This window comes from Notolepis coatsorum, assembly GCF_963971535.1.
Source record: "Notolepis coatsorum genome assembly, chromosome: 6".
Lineage (NCBI taxonomy): Eukaryota > Metazoa > Chordata > Actinopteri > Aulopiformes > Paralepididae > Notolepis > Notolepis coatsorum.
In genome coordinates, this window is record NC_140170.1 from 29,548,936 (window position 1) to 29,558,629 (window position 9,694).

The following is a 9,694-nucleotide window of genomic DNA, read 5'->3' on the forward strand; positions in this document are numbered from 1 at the left end:
GAAGAGGAAGATGATTTTCAGGAGCCAGACAGAGGGGAACATGATTTCTCCTCTGTGGATCTCAGAGCAGTACCGAGGCTGTACACCACGGAGGAACCAGCGCTTAGCGCAGAGCCAACTGAACAGCCACGACCATAGCGAGTTAGAAATAGGCCTCAGAGGTATATTGAGGGATAACTGAATAGCTTTGAAGCTAAGGATTATCAGACCTCAGAGGTCTCTAGAGGGAAAATTGTATATATTTCTTGTTTACCCTCCCTCTTTTTTCTTAGTATATTAATCTTTTTTGTTTGGTGTATTAATCTTTTTGTTTCAGAGTGAATTGCATAAAATAGACACATTGATTTAAAAACACGATAAATATAGACATAAAAGAAAAAATTTAAAAAAGTATTGGAAGGGTATTTCTTTGTACAACAAGAATAACTTTCATAGTCACGTTGTCTTATAATAACTGATGATGTGTATGAATGGGGAAGACTAACGAGGGAGGGGGGGAGTGAAAGAATGAAATTGTACTGTACATAGAAGAATGTTTTTTCAATTTTTTAAGGTAAAAATACGGGGTAAAAAGTGGGTTTTATTGTGTGTATTATCCAAAGTAATGGTAATGGTATGTTAAATTTAGAATTTTACTGTTTATATAGGGGTAAAGATATGTTTAATTTCGAATTTACTGTTTACATGTCGTCACTCTCTTAAAATAATGGCCTAAGTAATTTTGTGGAGAAATTTTTTTTGTTTGCCTAACTCATATCTTCATGATGCTGGCCACCCTCTGGTACAATCACCTACATGCTTAATTGAAAGTGTAACTGAGGGGTACAATTCCCTGACTGTATTGATAAGTATGGTATCATTAAACCACTACCGCTTTATGTACTTTAACTACTGGCCATACAGTACACGATATCTAAATATGATGAACACTTTCCCACCATGAAACCAGGTCCACACAAAGGTAATAATCAAATATTTAATATATAGCAAAAGGTACATATAATATTCACCATTACATTTATGATTTGAATGCTCTTGTAAGGCAAATGAGTACTCGTAGGCAAATCAACACTGAATGTCCAATCTTTGGTTACGCAGGAAGCAAGTATACAACCTGGCTCTTAGGGAATTATATCTATGGTCACTTAATGATTATAGCTGGATATACTGTAGGGGTCCTGCCGGTTGTAAGCCAGTAGGGGGGGTAGGAGAGCCGTCGGCCGTATCCCGTCTGGTCAACGATGTCTAGAGAGACTTCACGTACAGAAGACAGTGCAGTAGAATCTTGATCCACAGATGAATACACCTTGGCTCTCTGGAGGCTGTAGCTGTAGCTGTAGCTCCACAGTGAAGAAGAAGCGAGGCGACCTCAGTCTGGTCTGAGCGCCGTCTCACCTTGACTCCTCTCGGGGTAGATCCAACACTCACCGGTGTTGGCGATTATCCGCTCCACAATCAAAGTACCAAAGCAAATATATATTCCATGCCGCATAGGGCTCAGCAGTCGTCGGGTAGGTAATCCAATGTACAGGTCCACTCGGTCCTCGCCTAGAACTCCTCGGATGAAAGCACCACGTGTGGTCTGCCCAACCTGGTTAAGACTCTAGATAACACGAGGAAGCGATGGGGGTACTGCTCACTTTAGAACTCTAACCGCACGATGCACCATACATAATAGACTATTATTACTTAATAGAAATACGGTGCCAAACTCTGGCAATTCAGCTATTAATTCGCACGAGGTCTCACTGCTATTCTAAGGCCAAACAGGCCATACTACACCGCACGCGGTATCGTGGGGTGAGGCTTCACGTTCTGTTACTTAGTTGGGTAGAAGGGTAAAGGACTAAGAGGAATTCTACATTTCTTGCGCCATATTTATATGCACGGTGGACAAATAGTGCCACTCTGCTTTCGGTAGCCGTATTCCTGCGCGGAGCCGGGGCTAGTAAGGGCATGTCGCGTCGGTACCTTTGAACTTGAACGCCAGGGGCTGGTCCCTGGCGCCTGGTCCTTTTGTCCAATAAGAGAATGAACTATTATGGGCTGTAGTAGAATAAAGGGATATTCCGTGTATATGTACAAGGAATATACAAGGGATATCAAACGATATACAAATACTATTCAATATATATCCATAAATAAATATATATATTCGGTTTAATCTGATCCTTCACAACAGCCGCCCCCTAATTAGTCCCACCTAATTAGCTAAGCAGAGACAGATTAACCGCACTGTCCACTACTCAATGTCCGCTGTAAGGGTCAGTCAACTCACAAAGTCATGGGGTCATGGTCGTCATCGATAGTATCGGGGAGCCTTGGCAGTTCTATTAGCCTCGCCACGGGTCGGGTGTAAGTCCGTCCTTGGACGAGCACTTCAGCTGCTCGGACCTTTCCATCGGCACCGGTGATCACTTTGCTTACGCGGCCAGCCGGCCACATAGCTCTGGGTAGTGACTGGTCGATAATCATGACGACTGTTCCTTCTGTCAAATTGTCTCTCTCTTTTACCCACTTCTGGCGGGTCTGTAGAGACGGTAGGTAGTGGAGTAGGAAGCTGTTCCAAAACTTGTCAGCCAGTACTTGACTGTACCTCCACATTCTTCGGCCGTTCGCTTCTTCAGGCCTGTACATTGTCTGGGGTAGCGCGGGGTCCAGCCGCCCCATCAAGAGTGTGTTGGGGGTGACTGGGTCGACATCTGCTACATCACTTGAGACGTAACCGAGGGGCTTTGAGTTCAATACTCCCTCGATCTCTGTGAGGACTGTCATTAGGACTTCTTCCGCCACAGTCTGGGCCCCAAGCACGGCGTACAGGGCTGTCTTTATGGAACGTACTTCTCGTTCCCAGGTTCCACCGAAGTGAGGTGCGTTCGGGGGATTAAACTGGAAGTCAATCTGGGATGGAGCGAGGTGGGTCTTAAGTTCTGGGCCCATAGCTTGGAAGCTCTCTCTCAGCTCTCTTTCTCCGCCTTTGAAGTTTGTCCCGTGATCAGACAACAATGTAGACGGTTTTCCTTTCCGTGATGTGAATCTTCGGAAGGCCATAAGGAATGAGTCTGTGCTCATGGTTGGGAGGAGTTCGATATGTATCGCTCTGGTGGTCATGCATTTGAATACAATACCCCACCGCTTCTCGGTTCCTCTTCCTCTCTTTATATACAGCGGGCCAAAACAGTCCATACCGGTGGAGTGAAAGGGCTTGTCGCCGAGTCGGAGGCGACAGGGAGGTAGGTCAGCCATCCGGGGTATACTGGGCTGCGCGCGCCACTTACGGCAGTCTAGACAGGTTCGCTGGAAGCGCCGCACTGCTTCTCTCCCTTGCAGTATCCAATAACGACGTCTGATCTCCGCGAAGACTCTCTCTGCCCCGGCGTGATGCACATCCTCGTCGTATTTCTTTATGATCAGCTCTGTGACCTTATGTCGGCTGTTCAAGATTATCGGGTACTTAACGTCATCCGGTAGGTCTGGGGCTCTCCGCAGACGACCACCCACTCTGATGAGATTATGGGCGTCACTCTCGGGTGCCAGGTGGAGCAGTCTGCTGTCTGATGGGACGGGCTTTGCTCCCTGTAGACAGGCTAGCTCATCGGGGAACAAGTCTCTCTGGGCTCGTTGTAGTAGAAGGAGTTCTGCTTCTTCGTAGTCAGCTGCTGAAATGTCAGTTGTGGGCTGAACCTCTGGGTGGTGCCACAGAAATGTCTTTAGCTGCGCACTCTCTAGGGTGAGGCAATCGTCTAGAACCGGGTCTGTGGGGACGAGTGTGTGTGTCAACCCACAGAACATAGGTTTCTTGTTCTCTGCCTCCTCTTCACTCGCCTCCCGTGGGGTGGGTGTAGGCCACTCTTCTTCGGGGAGCTTGAGGAACTCTGGCCCGTCACTGTAGAGGTTGTGACGGGTGAGGTCATCCAGGGACATTCCCCGGGTGATGATGTCAGCTGGGTTGTGTTTGGTGTCCACATACCTCCAGCTGGTTACTTCTGTTAACTCTTGAATCTCGGTGACTCTGACTCCCACGAAGACCTTGTATCTGCACGAATCAGACCGGATACATGTGAGTACGGTCATGGAGTCTGACCACAAGATTGTTTTTTGCACCGGGATGGTGAGTTCACGTTGGATTAACGTGGCGAGCTGCGCTCCTGCTAGGGCTGCGCAGAGCTCTAGACGCGGGATAGATTGTTGCTTGCGTGGGGCTATTCTTGAGCGAGCCAGGATGAAAGCAGTGTGTACTTCTCCTCCCTCCTCTCGGGCACGCAGGTAAGCCACCGAACCGTAGGCTACTTCGGAGGCATCGCTGAATACGTGCAGGTCGATCTTGCATGTCTCTGGCCTCACCGTGGGTGGGAAGTAGCTGCAGCGTATATTAACACCTGGGAGTGAGCGGAGTTCCGTCTCCCACTCTCTCCATGTGGATGCAAGGTGTTCGGGTATGGGATCGTCCCAGCCCTGGTCTTTGTCCCATAGCGCTCTTACAATGATCTTTGCCCTGGTGGTGTAAGGTAGAATACATCCCAACGGGTCATATTGTCTGGCGAGTGTTCTGTATACACTCCGTCTGGTGGTCGGTATTGCCGTCGACCTTCCCTGCTCCTTGATCAGGGGTTTGTGTCTATAATGGAGCGAGTCTGTTTTGAAGTGCCAGACTAGTCCTAGTGTCATTTCTTGGGCTTCTCCTGGGATGGTCGCCATCCAGGTGTCGCTGCTCGCGGCCTTATCCTCGGGGGAGAGGCTGTGCAGTACTTGCGGGTCGCTGCTGGCCCACTGCCTGAGATCAAAGCCGCCTTTGATCAGGGAGGCGCGTAGCTTGAGTAGGAGAGCCTCGGCTTCTTCTGGCGTCGAGACGCTTTGTAAACAGTTGTCCACGTAGAAACTATTTGTCACACTTTGTCGGACCTCTTCATCTGCTGCTGGGTCCTCTGCGACCTCGGGGGAGAGGCTGCGCAATACTGGGGGGTCGCTGCTGGCCCGCTGCCGGAGATCAAAGCCGTCTTTGATCAGGGAGGCGCGGAGCAGCGCACGACGTCGCCAGTCAATTTTCTTTATGTGTCCCGCTGTGATTCGCTTGCTAATTTCAGCGCGGTACACAGCTTCTTGAGCGGGGTCTTTGGCTAGGCGCCGCTCTGTGTTCAATAGATACCGCTCCGTCGCCTCTTTTGCGGCGTGAAAGGTGGGCATTCCCTCTCGCCTCAGGAGTGGAGTTGCGTATCTCATCACTCCGTTGACGTTGACTCTCTTTGTCCCGTGCTCGAGGAGGGCTATAGCGTAGATATCTTCCTTAGAACGAATGTCTTTCTTTCCGTTCTTAAAGGGCATTGTCTCTAGTGTCCATAGCCTGTCGACATGCTGCAGGAGTGTGGTGTCTCCTTCTGTCGCTCTGGAGTGGAGGCAGCTAGTGGCTGCTGTTCGGTTAAGAGACTTGGCGAGGGGGCCTTGTAATGTCCATCCTAGGCGGGTCTCGACTGCTGCAGGACAACCTCTGGGTCCTGTATGGACCCGGTCTATCGGGACTATGAGGTCTGCATGGTCGGAGCCTATCAGCAGGGTCGGGGTGGCACCGTCTATGAGCGGGATAGGGAGTTGACGCAGGTGCACATATTTATCCATCAGCTTGGCGATGGGGTAGGTGTACTGCGATAGTCCTATTTCTTGGCTGGTGAAAGCATTAGTAATCCTATACCGTCTCTCGGGCTGCCCGCTTGCTGCGATAGTGAAGGAGACATTCTCGCCCTTTATCGTCTTTAGATCTCTTCTCATTGTCCGAATCGTCATCTGGTTCTCGCTCCCCCGCAGCCCCAGCTGGGCCGCAGCGGACGCGAGGAGAAGGGTCTTCTCTGACCCGTCGTTAAGGACGGCGTAAGTGTCCATGACCTTATCTTGGTAACTCAGTGTTACACGGACCACCTTTAAGAGCACCTGGGCGCCGCTGCTGCTAGCGGGGTCAATGTACATAACACTTGCCTTTGTGCTGCTGGATGGTGCAGGCTTTCTTTTGTTACTGTCGTGTAGGACATCTAGATGGGCTCCGTCACACCGACTACACCTCTTCTTGAGGCGGCACTCGGCTGCCATGTGACTGCGCGCACATCGGTAACAGCGCCTGTTGGACTTTATCCAGTGACTCACTTCTTCAGCGGTCATCTTCTTGAACTGGTCACATTGTGACAACCAGTGTTCCTTCTCGCAGTACGGGCACACCATCTTCCACTTCTCTTTCATCGAGGGGGTACTGTGGTTCTTGCTGCTCGGTACTGATTCTGATTGGTGCATGACAGTCACCGATCTTCGGCCATCGTTTACTCTCCTAGGTCCCTCTCTGGAGCTTGGTGTGCTCCGCACGAACGTATCCAGCCGTAGGCTGCTGACTTCTCTCGCCAGGAAGTCGGCTAGGTCTAGGAGGGATGGCTCGGGACCGTTAGGATCACGGTGGTCTCTTTGCCGCCTGAAGCGCTCCTGTCGGGCGGGCGGCAGCTTCTCTAAAATCCTCTCGACGTTCGAGTTTGCGTATAGTTCGTGCATACCCTTTTCTCGTTGCGCCCCCAGCATCCCTACCAGGGATTGTACTTTGATAGACAGGTCGTCTAGTGAGCGATTGTCTGTTGCTGGGGGTAGGCGGTCAATATGCCTTATCTCTTGTATTACGTAATCCCATATACGTCCATATCTTTGGTCTAGTGCTGCTAGAGCCGCGGTGTATGGGGTAGTAGAGGTGGCATAGGCCAGCGCTATGTTGTGCACTCTGGGCACTTTCAGGTGCTTCAATAGGATCGCATACTTGTGGCGTTCATCAGCTACATCCACCATCATTGTCTCTAAGCACATCCGTAGCTCCGTGTACTGTGCTCGGTTCTCATGGGTGAAGTCTGGAAACGTCGGTGTGCCAATGTATGACGCCATGGATGGCTAGCACATCGGTGAGCGTTGGAAGAGAGGCCTCCTGGGCGAGTCTCTTCTTACGCCTCTCGGTGGGCTGGTACTGGCAGGGTACCATGGCCCGCTGGTCCAGGTGCTATTCCTCGGGACTGGTCGTGCGTCATGCTCACCCGTGAATCGAGTCGGGGGTCTGTAGCGCAGAGCCGCGGGGGTATAGGCTGGGCTGTACTGGACCTCCTGGTCCTGTGGAGTAATGTGCTGCTGTCGGGCTTGACTCTCCTCTTCTCCCTCTTCTTCTTCTGCCAGGTCATCTAGATCCTGTAGTCGTCTATTTAGCCTCTCCGCGGTGTCCGCCGTTCCTTCCTTGTAGCTGGGTCTCACTTGGACCGGTCGGGGAAGGAGTTCGGAGGGGGGTGTAGACTCTCTCTGGTGGTCGAGTTCAAGGTCGCCTGCTCGGTCAGGGGAGGGTGCCCTTGACACGTGTCTTGACGAGGCCCTGGAACCCCTTGTGGAGGGAGGGGGTGTTGCCCTGGTGATCAGCTGCTCCATTAGCTGCGCTTGTAGTCTGTCGCGCTCGGCTTGTAGTCTGTCGCGCTCGCCTTGTAGTCTGTCGCGCTCGGCGTCGCGCTTGGTGAGATCTGCTTCTCTTTGGGCACCGGCAGCGGCACGCTGGGTGTCGGCCCGGTCTCTTGCCATATTCTCTTCCGTCTGAAGGCGTCTCAGCTCCAGACGTATGTGCTCTTCTTCGCTCCGTTGCTGTGCTTGGAGTCGATCGCGTTCACCCTGAAGTCGATCGCGTTCGGTAGAGGCTGCTAGGCTGGCGAAGAACGCCTGTGACAGCATCCTCTCCGCTTCGCTGGGGGAAGACGCTTGTTGAGGTGAGCCGCTCCTGGCAGTACCCGTTGGGGATGCGTTCCCCTGCGGGGAGTCCTGGAGCTCTATCTCCTCGGCGCTCTCCTCATCTTGTTCCGTGCAGAGTTCCATCTCTGGAGTGTTGTCTTCCTCCCGGAGGTCTGGGGGGACTACTTCTTCGGTCTTGGCGGGGGGTAAAGTCGTGTCAGTTCCCTCCTGGTCCCCACCGTGAGCTTGGTCAGTTACATTAGAACCCACTAGGGCCTCTGTGGTCGGGGTATCCTGGTTGATAGGGTCGGACATAATTTTACTTTCTACTTTTACCGCGTTTACCGTTTGTAGAAGGCTAGGTAGTATACTGGCAGCGTAATCCTCTAAGTACTGAGGTGGCTGTCGTCTACGCTGCGGGCGTTCTACTTTAGGAGGACCGTTTCGTGGAGTGTTCATCATAGGCCATTTCAATATTAATACCACTATATTAATATTACACTAATTACCCTCCGGCTCGAAGGACCAATTGTAACTGAGGGGTACAATTCCCTGACTGTATTGATAAGTATGGTATCATTAAACCACTACCGCTTTATGTACTTTAACTACTGGCCATACAGTACACGATATCTAAATATGATGAACACTTTCCCACCATGAAACCAGGTCCACACAAAGGTAATAATCAAATATTTAATATATAGCAAAAGGTACATATAATATTCACCATTACATTTATGATTTGAATGCTCTTGTAAGGCAAATGAGTACTCGTAGGCAAATCAACACTGAATGTCCAATCTTTGGTTACGCAGGAAGCAAGTATACAACCTGGCTCTTAGGGAATTATATCTATGGTCACTTAATGATTATAGCTGGATATACTGTAGGGGTCCTGCCGGTTGTAAGCCAGTAGGGGGGGTAGGAGAGCCGTCGGCCGTATCCCGTCTGGTCAACGATGTCTAGAGAGACTTCACGTACAGAAGACAGTGCAGTAGAATCTTGATCCACAGATGAATACACCTTGGCTCTCTGGAGGCTGTAGCTGTAGCTGTAGCTCCACAGTGAAGAAGAAGCGAGGCGACCTCAGTCTGGTCTGAGCGCCGTCTCACCTTGACTCCTCTCGGGGTAGATCCAACACTCACCGGTGTTGGCGATTATCCGCTCCACAATCAAAGTACCAAAGCAAATATATATTCCATGCCGCATAGGGCTCAGCAGTCGTCGGGTAGGTAATCCAATGTACAGGTCCACTCGGTCCTCGCCTAGAACTCCTCGGATGAAAGCACCACGTGTGGTCTGCCCAACCTGGTTAAGACTCTAGATAACACGAGGAAGCGATGGGGGTACTGCTCACTTTAGAACTCTAACCGCACGATGCACCATACATAATAGACTATTATTACTTAATAGAAATACGGTGCCAAACTCTGGCAATTCAGCTATTAATTCGCACGAGGTCTCACTGCTATTCTAAGGCCAAACAGGCCATACTACACCGCACGCGGTATCGTGGGGTGAGGCTTCACGTTCTGTTACTTAGTTGGGTAGAAGGGTAAAGGACTAAGAGGAATTCTACATTTCTTGCGCCATATTTATATGCACGGTGGACAAATAGTGCCACTCTGCTTTCGGTAGCCGTATTCCTGCGCGGAGCCGGGGCTAGTAAGGGCATGTCTCGTCGGTACCTTTGAACTTGAACGCCAGGGGCTGGTCCCTGGCGCCTGGTCCTTTTGTCCAATAAGAGAATGAACTATTATGGGCTGTAGTAGAATAAAGGGATATTCCGTGTATATGTACAAGGAATATACAAGGGATATCAAACGATATACAAATACTATTCAATATATATCCATAAATAAATATATATATTCGGTTTAATCTGATCCTTCACAACAGAAAGGATCATGCTGTTTCTACCCTGGAAGAATATTGCCTCTGTCAAGAGTGTGACTTAGGCAGTTTTATCTTT